Below are 10,129 nucleotides of genomic sequence, written 5' to 3'. Positions count from 1 at the left end.
GATTCCCTTGTTTCTATAGGAACAGAATGAAGATGTGTACAGTTAGTCCATCCAGCCTCAGTGGGGGCTTGAGGGCAGCTTGTGTCTCCAAGGCCCACCAGCCTAAGTAACTTACTGAAGCAATTCTAAGAAAAACAACATCATGTTCCCCAAGAACTTCTGATTTAAGCAGTTCTCAGAGACATAAGCTATGATCTCAACTCTCGAGGATTAGAGCTGCGGCAAAAGAAATTATAAGAAAATAATAATTTTACTCTAGGTCTTTATGACTTAACAGTGAAGAAATTTAAGATCTATTTGAAGAGGAAAATTGTCATTTGGGAGCTGACATATTTCAACTGCAAAAGCAGAAAAATGATGATTCTCTAAGTCAGTTTTGACCACTCCAGGCAGGTGGGACCCCATGTTAAGTCTGTCAAATCTCTGCAGCAATTGTATTTTTTTACTGTGAAGATGGATACATCAGGCTGCCAGAATTTTACCATTATATCCTTGACCCTTTTTCTGATTCTGGAATTTCCAAGGACTACAAAATTAGCACTTGGCTGTCTACAATACCACCTTCAGGAGGTTCTGCTGGATATGGAAAACAAATGAGCGTCTAGATCTTTCTACTACTAGATATTGATATATGTTCTTAAACTTGGACTAGTTTGAATCAGTGTCCCCTGTATCCAACCAATATCAAGACTCTGATAAGTTGTGATTCCTGAGTTTAAAAGACCTTCTCAGTCTGAGGAAGCTTCATAGAGTGAGCCTCATGGCTGGCTGGCAGCAAGCAATCTAAGGGGCCTTTCCTAGGAATGCCCAGATCTCAGAATAACTTCTACCATACAAATATTATTAGTCAAACCAATTCCTTTGGGGAATTTTCTTTGTGTTTCACCCAGCAGAACTGGATTTTCAAAGCATTAGCTAATAAATTAATATGTAGCAGAACATTCTGGGTGACAGGCGTCCAGAATCGCTTTCTCATACCTCATGTTCCCAGGGATTTTTTTTTTTTCTCCTACATAGCCTGTGAGGTGAAGCATCCCTTCTCTCTTCTCTTTCAGGCTCTATTGTCAGGACCTGGAATGTCTCCTTCCCAAGCACCCACTGACAGCCCTTGCCAGTCCATTTACACACTGTGTCTCAGTGAGGGAGCCCTGCATGTCGTCCACTGAGTTCTTCAACACAAGAATCTCTCTTCATCCTTCCTGAGAAGCCGACATCATTGGAATATTTTACATTGTACCTAAATTCCTTTTATAATTGGAAAATAAAATAAAACAATCAACTTGCTATTTATTTAATCAATTTAAAACTTACTACTTAGGACAAAAAAGGGGGAATGTGGACTCTCTAGAGGAAAATCCTACTCCTACCACTTAATAACCTTCAACAAGTCATTTACCCCTTTTAAGCCAGGGTTTCATCATCTATAAAATGGTAGTTTTTCACAGATTTGTTTTGAAGATTGAAGGAGATAATGCATATAAAGTACAATCCAAAGTATCTGACACAGAGCAGATACTTGTCAAATATTGAGTATGATTTCAACACTACAGTCACTGCCAATCTTTGGCACATCTTGTGGTCAGGTCCATAACTAGACTGGGAGATATGGAGAACAGATGTGCCTGTCAGGGTTGACCAAATGCCCAGAGACATGTTCAGCTGCAGATGATGGAGACAACTCCAAGCAGCCTGGTGAGGGGAGTGTGGTATCTTCTCTTAGACCCAGGACCCCAACCATATTCAATAAAATGCTGACTTTATGCACTGATTTAAAGTTTATTAAGATCTGATTTCCAGAACACATACTACAGTCCCATATTTTTCACAGAGATGGGCTAAGGTTTTCCCATCCCAATAACAGTTTTATTAGACATCAAACTACATGAAAAGCTCAGTAGTTTTTTTTCAAGATTTATTTGACAGAGAGTGCACAAGCAGGGGGAGGGGCAGTGAGAGGGAGAAGCAGGCTTCCCGCTGAGAAGGGAGCCTGATGCGGGGCTCGATCCCAGGACCCTGAGATCATGACCTGAGCCGAAGTCAGATACTTAACTGACTGAGCCACCCAAGAGCCCCAAAAAACTCAGTATTATATGGAGTTTCAGTGTTTCTTATCAGCAATTTGCTTCCAAAAAATCTAATGAGAGTTTAATTTTTATTTTTTAACCAGAACTATCACCTGGGAGAAGATGGCTCTTGGTGGCCATGCTAACTGAACAGGAAGTGCTATAAGGATTCCCATTAAGAGAGAAATGCCTGACTCTGTCCTGCTAGTGAGCTGTGTTTTCCCTCCTATAATACACTGAGTAGGTTTGAGCCAAGTGTGGTTTATAATGATAATCTTATAAATTTGTTTAATTAAACCAAAAAAGACCCTCTGATGGGAGTAGCAAAGACTACCTCCATATCACTTTTGCAATAAAATCCAAACTCCTTGTCTAGCTACAAAGCCTCCCCTGGTTGGACTCCTGCTCGTCTCCTTGACTTCCTGATGATGATTTTCTCCTTTTCTACAAAACTTGGCCACATTGGCCTCCCTTTTATAAATACACTGGCCTCCCTTTTATATCTGAAACAGACCAAGTGCCTTCCCATCCTTAAAGTCATTGCAATTGTTGTTCCCTAAGCCTTTAATGCTTGTCCACTTAATCTTTACAGGGCTCATCCTTCTTACCTTTCAAATCATCTCTTCACAAAGCCCTTCCCAACCATTTCATATCTTATTAGTCTATTTTAATTATCTGCATAGAACTTATCATTATATCATTATTTCTTCTTTACTATTCATTTATGTTTCCATGTCCCTTCACTAGAATATAAGCTCCCTGAGAACAGGGACCTTATTTGCTACTGTAACCCCACTGCTAGCAAACACTAAATAAAATACATGTAGGAAGGAAGAAAGGAAACGTGGGAGGGAGGTTAGGAGGGAGAAAGGGAGATTGAAGTAAAGACACAGACACTGATTTATTGTCACGGCAGTTTGTGATGTTTTGTTCACCTAAACAAATGTCCAACAATAGGATGAACGTGGAGTGAGCATATATGAGAATCCTTTGTTGTCATGATAAATGGAATCAAATAAAACAGTGAATGAACACTTGTCTCTCTCTCTCTCCAAACCTGTTTCTCCCAGTCTTCCCTATCTTGGCTAGTTTTACAAGCAAGACAGCTCATGTCAGAACAGAATCTCCACTTACCACTCCCCGCAGCCCCTTCTCCCTTCTCATACCATCATTCATTTAGTTGTTTAGGCCAGAAACACAGGAATCACCCCCTGAGTCCTTTCTTTTCACATCTAATTTATCAGTAATTATTTAGGGCTTTTTCTTCAACATGCATCCTGACTCTGATCCCCTCAACACTTTTTTTTTTTTAAGCAGGTTCCACACCCAGCATGGAGCCAAATGCGTGGCTCAAACTCACAATCCTGTGATCAAGACCTAAGCTGAGGTCTTCACCTCAGAAGCAGATGCTTCACCAACTGAGCAACTCAGGTGCCCCACCTTGACATTTTTAATATCCTCCTAGCTGGTTTCCCTACTTTCTCTCTTGGTCCATTAGAGTCACTACTTCCCACAGCAGCACATAAAGATCAATTAACCTCACCTCTTTACACAAAACCACCAAAAGTTTTCCTGTGATACTTAGATTAATCTAAATGCTTTACCAAGTCTAAAACGCTCTGATAATTTGGCCCCGGGCTCACTCCCTGACCCATCTCCGGAGCACCCGGCCCCAGGCACAGCAGCCTTCTTGTATTCTGGAACACACCCTGCTCATGCCTGCTTTTTAAGTGATATCCCATTTGTCAGGAACCTCATGCTCCTGACTTTCATTTGCTCACTCCCTTCATTCATCACATCTCTGCTTAAACTCTCTCTGGAGTGATGTGCTTGGTGATTACAATCCCAGAAGAGCCCACCTGTCAATTTCTGTCTCCTTACTCTGTGTTTCTTAGCCTCTCCCTTTGCTTGAAATTCCATTATGTAGTGTATCTGCCTCCTCTCTTTTGGCTAAACAAAGGCAGGGCTTTGTGATCTAGAACACCTTCCATCTCCAGCACCCAGCACAGAACCTGGTAGAGAGAGAGTGCTCAATTAATGTTAGCTGAATAAGTAAATGAGTTCCCAATTCCTCCCTTTCCTTAACCTTGCACACCTGATCTTATCAGAAGGGTTTGTCAATTATATCTCCAAAAATTCTTCAGCTGTCCACTTCTTGCCATATGCCCTTGTAGAGAACCCCAGTCTAAGGGCAACACCATCCCTCACCTGAATGACCGCAGGATCTTCTATCTTGACTTGGTTTCCACTCCTGCCAGCCTCTCATTTATGCTCCCCAGAGAGGAGAAAGAAATCCACACTCCATACTCGGTGGGAGGAAACACAACCCTGCACCATCCTGCCCACTGTTTCTCCCACTTCACCTTGAAGCACTCTTCCCCGCCCATTCTCACTACTTTGGACACACTGGCCTTCTTTCCTTTTTCTTCAAACCTGTTGAACTCTAACCTAACTCAGGGAACTCCTTTACACTTTCCCCTCTTCCTGGAACATTCTTCCCCCAACTCTTTGAATGTCTGGCTTCCTCTTATCCTTAAAGTCTCTGCAGAAATACTCCCTCCAGAGAGATACATTCTGACCACTCTTCTAAATATATATCCCTCCTCCCTCTAAATGCACTATTAAATTACCTGGTCTATTTCCCACATGAAATTTATTATAATTCAAAATTATTTTTGCAATAGAATAGAGATTAAGAGTGTGGTCTCTAGAAACATGGGTTCAAATCCCAGCTCCAACTCCACCACTGCTTAGCTGTGCAACCTTGAATTAGACATTTAACATTCCTACACCTTCCTTTACCTATCTGTAAAATTGGTTAATGATAGTGCCAAGCTTATAGGGTTGTTGTAAGAATTAAATGTTAATAGGCACAAAGCTTATTAAATAGTGCCTTGGTCTCAGTGAGTGCTCTGTTAGCTATTACTTCTATCTCTTATTTGTTTGTTGGAAGTCTCTTATCGCCACTATATTGTAAGCTCCTTAGAGCAAGAACCATATCTTGTTGTTCATCATTGAATTCTTAGCACCAAGCATAGTTTCTGGCATATAGAAAGTGTTCAGGAAATATTGGTTAAACTAATGAGTTGCAAAAGGCTCCTCTGTAACTTAGAAAATAAGCTTCCTGATTTATTATCAAGTTAAAAACCCAGGTTATAAAACATTATTTACAATAGTATCACAGGTTTGTAACATGTGTTGGAAGGACAACCATCATGGTATTAGCATTGCTAGTTTTTATGTTCTTATTTTACTTATCTATATTACCTGATATACACAGTTGACGCTTGAACAATGCAAGGGTTAGAAGTGCAGTAAAAAATCCACATATAACTTTTGATTCCTCAAAAATGTAACTACTAATAGCCTTCTGTTGACCAGAAGCCTTAGGGATAACATAAACTGTGCATTAACACACATTCTGTATGTTATATGTGTTACATTCTGTACTCTTACAATAAAGTAAGCTAGAGAAAAGAAAATGTTATGAAGAAAGCCATAAGAAAGAGAAAACACATTTACAGTATTGTATGTATATTTATTAAAAAAAACTCTACCTGTAAGCGGCAGGTAGGGCTGGGACCAGGGAGGCAGCTGTGGGCCTAGCGCCAAGATGGCAATGTTCTGCAGCCTCGTGGCCTCCATCCTACTGCAGCCCCTGAGTGGGCCGTGGGCAGCAACCACAGCCTGGAGGCACAGTGGAACTGCTCCATCTGCCTCCTGGAGGTGTACCACCCACCCCTGGCATATGCAGCTGCTGTCACAAGTGAATCCACCATAAGTGAGTGCACCAGCCTCTCTGGGCTGAGGGGTGGGGGGGGCAGTGGGGTGAGTGAGCTGGGGACAGTGGAGGTGAGGGGCTCCTGCACAGTGCCATCCCTGCCCTCTGGGAGACTTCCTCCATTCCAGCCCAGCCTCCTGCCCACCAGCCCGGGGCGATGGACCTGACTGCACCATGGGCACATGGAGTGACCTACAGCCCAGCCTGGTCCTGGTCTTACAGGGCCGCCCCCCCAACCCAGTACTTACAGGGCAGCAGGTACGACCTCTGTGCCAGTTGACTTGTATTTGATCTCGCGGAGACTGGGATGGGTAGTTGTAAATAAATGTCTGTGGTTTTTGCTCTCAACTCAAAAAAATTTAAAATTCCACTACAATAAAAACTTATATGATGGCTAACTGAACATAATAAAAATTTTTTTTAATTCCATATATATGTGGACTCACATAGTTGTTCAAGGATTAACTGTACTTATATGTTGCTTTTAAACTGAGAAAACAAGTCAAATTCATTGTAGAAAAGAGGCTTAACTATTAGAACATTGGAGTCTTTATAACTGTTTTTCAAGGATGCATATAGTTGTTTGCATGAGAATCAACAAAAAAACCTGTCTAAAATAAGAATTTATAATATAATTGGTGACAGCACAGCTTCATCACAACCATATGTATCCTGAAAATATAAAGGAAAAAATTTCACTCCAAATAACCAGAAAAATGTAACATTGAAATAAACCCTAATGGGTAGGACTAATAAAACAAAAGAAGTAACAAAAAAAGTAACAAAAGAAACTACAGTTCTTTTGTTATTGTTGTTGAAGTATAATTGACATACAATACCCTATTAGTTTAAGGTGTGCATTATAGTGCTTTGATATTTTTATGCATTCTGTCACCAAACATCATTACAGTATGACTAACTATATTCCCTGTGCTGTACATGTCATTCCCATGACTTATTTATTCTATGCCCGGAAGTTTATACCTCTTAATCCCCCTCATCTACTTTGCCTACTCCCATCCCTCCCACTCTGTTCACCAGCTGTTGGAGAAACTACCCTTCTTTACATCAAACAAAAGAAATTTGAATGGGAACATTTCTTACTCTAAAAGGAAATACTGCCAGTTGTAAAATTCTCAATTCTCTCTAATTTATAAATGTAGTGGCCAATCAAGATCTCATTTGGCTTTTTCTGAAATTTGACATCTATTGTTCCTAAGTATACGCAGAAAAATAGACAAAATTAAACAATGGTATTTTGCAAAGGAATAATGAGTCAAGCATTGAACATTTTGTCATTAAGAATTTCAAAGTTAAAACAATTTAAGAAGTGTGGCACTAGTTGATTAAATTTAAAAAAACACCATAAATACACATATATAAACATATATAAGATATGGCAAAGGAAATATTCCAGTCCACAGTAGGTATTTGCAGGGAGGCAAAGATCCCAATTAAATGCCACAAATCCTCCCCTTTTTACTTTTTATGGGTACAGATTGAAGCATGATTTAATTTGACTGAGCGCAGTGGTTAAGAGTGTGGACTCTGGAATAGACTAATTTCAAATCCTGCCTCCACTATGCAGAAGCTGTATAACGTGAAGCCATGAACTTTCCCCTCTCCCTGTGCCTCAGTTTTGCTCATCTGAAAGATGGGAATAGTAACACTACTTGCATTAGAGGGCTATTGTGTGGATTCAGATATAAAGAGCTTGGAACAGGGCTGGCATTTGGAAAACCTCAATAAATGTTAACTATTATTTAAAATTAAATATAAGTAGTGAACCTCTAAAATATGTAGAAAAAAAATGTGTGTGTATTTATGACAGGGGTATTAGGAGGAGAATAATAATAATAATAATAATAAAAAGAACAAGTGCATAAAATCACTTCGTGTTGTTTGAATAATGCTTTGCTCTTAACTTGTTGTCTGTCCACCTACCTGACTGGCTATGTGATACAGCATTACGGACTTCAATCCTCCCGCTGCTTCTCTCTCTCTCTTTTTTTTCTTTGCTTTCTAGCAAATCTCTTGGTCTGAAGAAAGGGTACATCTTCCTTGGGTGGAGCCAGGCACCAGACCCAGTATCACCCAAACGGACCCTGCTTCTCTTCTGCACGTACACAACCCCTGCTGTGGGTCCTCCCCAGGTGCAGGTCCTGGATTTAGGCCTCCTGATAGAGGGTGAGAGTCACAGCAGGGAGCAAACAGGACATCTGGAGAAGGCTACTGTTTTGGCCACATCAGCCTGCGAGATCCCCTCTTCCACAAACTCCAGCGGTCCCCATTTCCCCAAGCACAAGCCCCGTACTGGGCTACCCTCTATCAGTTCACATCTGCTTCATCTCCCTAACCACTTTCTCATTTGGTTGCTCATTTCCTCACTCATCATTCAGCGTTCATTCATTCAGTCTTTACTGAGTGCTTCCCATGAGCCAGGCCCTGCATTAGGTAGAGCCCTAGCTGGAGGCCAGTAACCCTCCCTGTCCCAGGAATCCCCTTCTCCTGGACACCCAGCTGAGGTATTCAGTCTCTGATGAGACTAGAACCAAGATTCTAAACACCCAGTCCACTGTCCAGGGCTCTCCTAACATATGGCCTGAAAACATTCAGTGAACACTCTCCTCCCTAGTCAGGATTCCAACCTGCTTAGCCCCAGATTCCCACCTACTGTCTGTCCTGAGATTTACTTCAAATGAGCCCTCATGCTTCCTTTGGCCCAGATGAAAGGCAAATGAAAGCAATCTTTCCCTGAGGCTTTTTCTCAGACCTACCTGGCCTTTGCAGGATAGAAATTAGAGATTGCATGGTACACCTTCCCCAGTCAGAGGCAGCCCCACAGCACTTGCCTTATTGGTTCCAGGAAACAGAGAGGCAAGACTTGCCCCTGCCTTCCCCCCTAGCACCACTATAAACAGCAGTTCCTTTGATCTGGACAGCTCCCCCCCCCCCCGCCTGCCCCCCACTGAAGGGGAGCTTGAAGCCTCCTGTTTCACCTAGAGGTTGAAACCTAAAGCAGTGAGAGAAAGTTGCTCCCAAAGCTCGTTTCATCTCTGATGCATGCTGGTCGCTGAAAGGTAAGAGAGGTCGGTACAAGTGTCCTGAGCCCCAGGTGGAGGTTCTGTTTCTCCAAGTTCCTAAAAGGAACCCAACGCTGAGTCTCTGATGTTCAAGCACACACCATGACCACATTTACCATAGCGGTCCCCTCCCTCATAGCCCCTTTTCTTCCCTGGACAGCATATAACATTAATGTTTGTGTTTACATCTCTGTTCTGAGATCAACCTTTAACAGACCGTGTTCTGTGTGTATGCTTGAACACATGTACAAAGCTGTGCCGTGTCAGGGTGTATTTAAGTGTGTTTGTGCATTTCTCCAGAGTGTTTACCCCTGTGGGTGAGGCCTGGTTTGCTCACTTGATTCATGAATTGTGTCACTTTTACCCTGGAAGTACTCAGGTCATGGGAAGCACCACTGAGTGTCAACAAGACTTTAGTCTGAGAGGCCGAGGGCACCTCCTGTGTGTCTTACACAGCCTGCCTCAGCCCCTTTGCTCCTCCTGCCTCTTCAGCTGGGATGCTCTCCCCTCTCCTGTCACATGTCTGTCTACTTCATTCTTACCACTTTTAAGATTTCAGCTTGGAGCGCCTACTCAGGAAGCCTTCCCTGTCTCCCCAGACAAGATCAGGCCTGTGTGCTCCTCCACAGCTCCTGCTCTTTGCAGCACCTTTCACAGCTTGTATTCTATATAATGAGTAGTCTTCACATACAGTTGGAATGCTCCGTGCCCCCAGACCATTGCTTCCTGAAGGAGGATCATGTCTCTGTCTCACACTGACTCTCTAACCACTAGCAGAATGCTGAGCACAGGGTGAGTACTCCATTTCTGAGCTGGCAGCTGCAAGAAAGACAACATCCAGGGACAGTACTTTTGCAACCTTGTGCGATTAGGGAATTTTAGAATTCAGCCTGAATTCTTGGGGCTCCCCATCTACTCAGGAATCAGCCTCAAATCCAGAAAGTGAGAGCCACCTGTGGGATAGTCTTCAGGGGCAATAGAAATAACTAACCGTGCCCACTTTGCAGGCAGGCTGGTGGTTGGAACGTTCCAAAGAACGGAGTACAGGGTGGCAGCTCCTACAGGATACAAGATCTGGGGGACCTCTGGAAGGACACCAGGGGAGCTGCAGGCCTCAGCTCACCCTCCTTGGTTCTTCCCAAATCTTTGAACCTCAAACCTTTGAGCTTTCCCTCCCAGCCCTCCCACCCATGCAGACACAG

The sequence above is a fragment of the Leptonychotes weddellii genome, chromosome 11 (genome assembly GCF_054177405.1).
Source record: "Leptonychotes weddellii isolate Sample4059 chromosome 11, ASM5417740v2, whole genome shotgun sequence".
NCBI classification, from domain to species: Eukaryota; Metazoa; Chordata; class Mammalia; order Carnivora; family Phocidae; genus Leptonychotes; species Leptonychotes weddellii.
The sequence above is the reverse complement of the archived record's forward strand: the minus strand, read 5'-3'. Positions refer to the sequence as shown.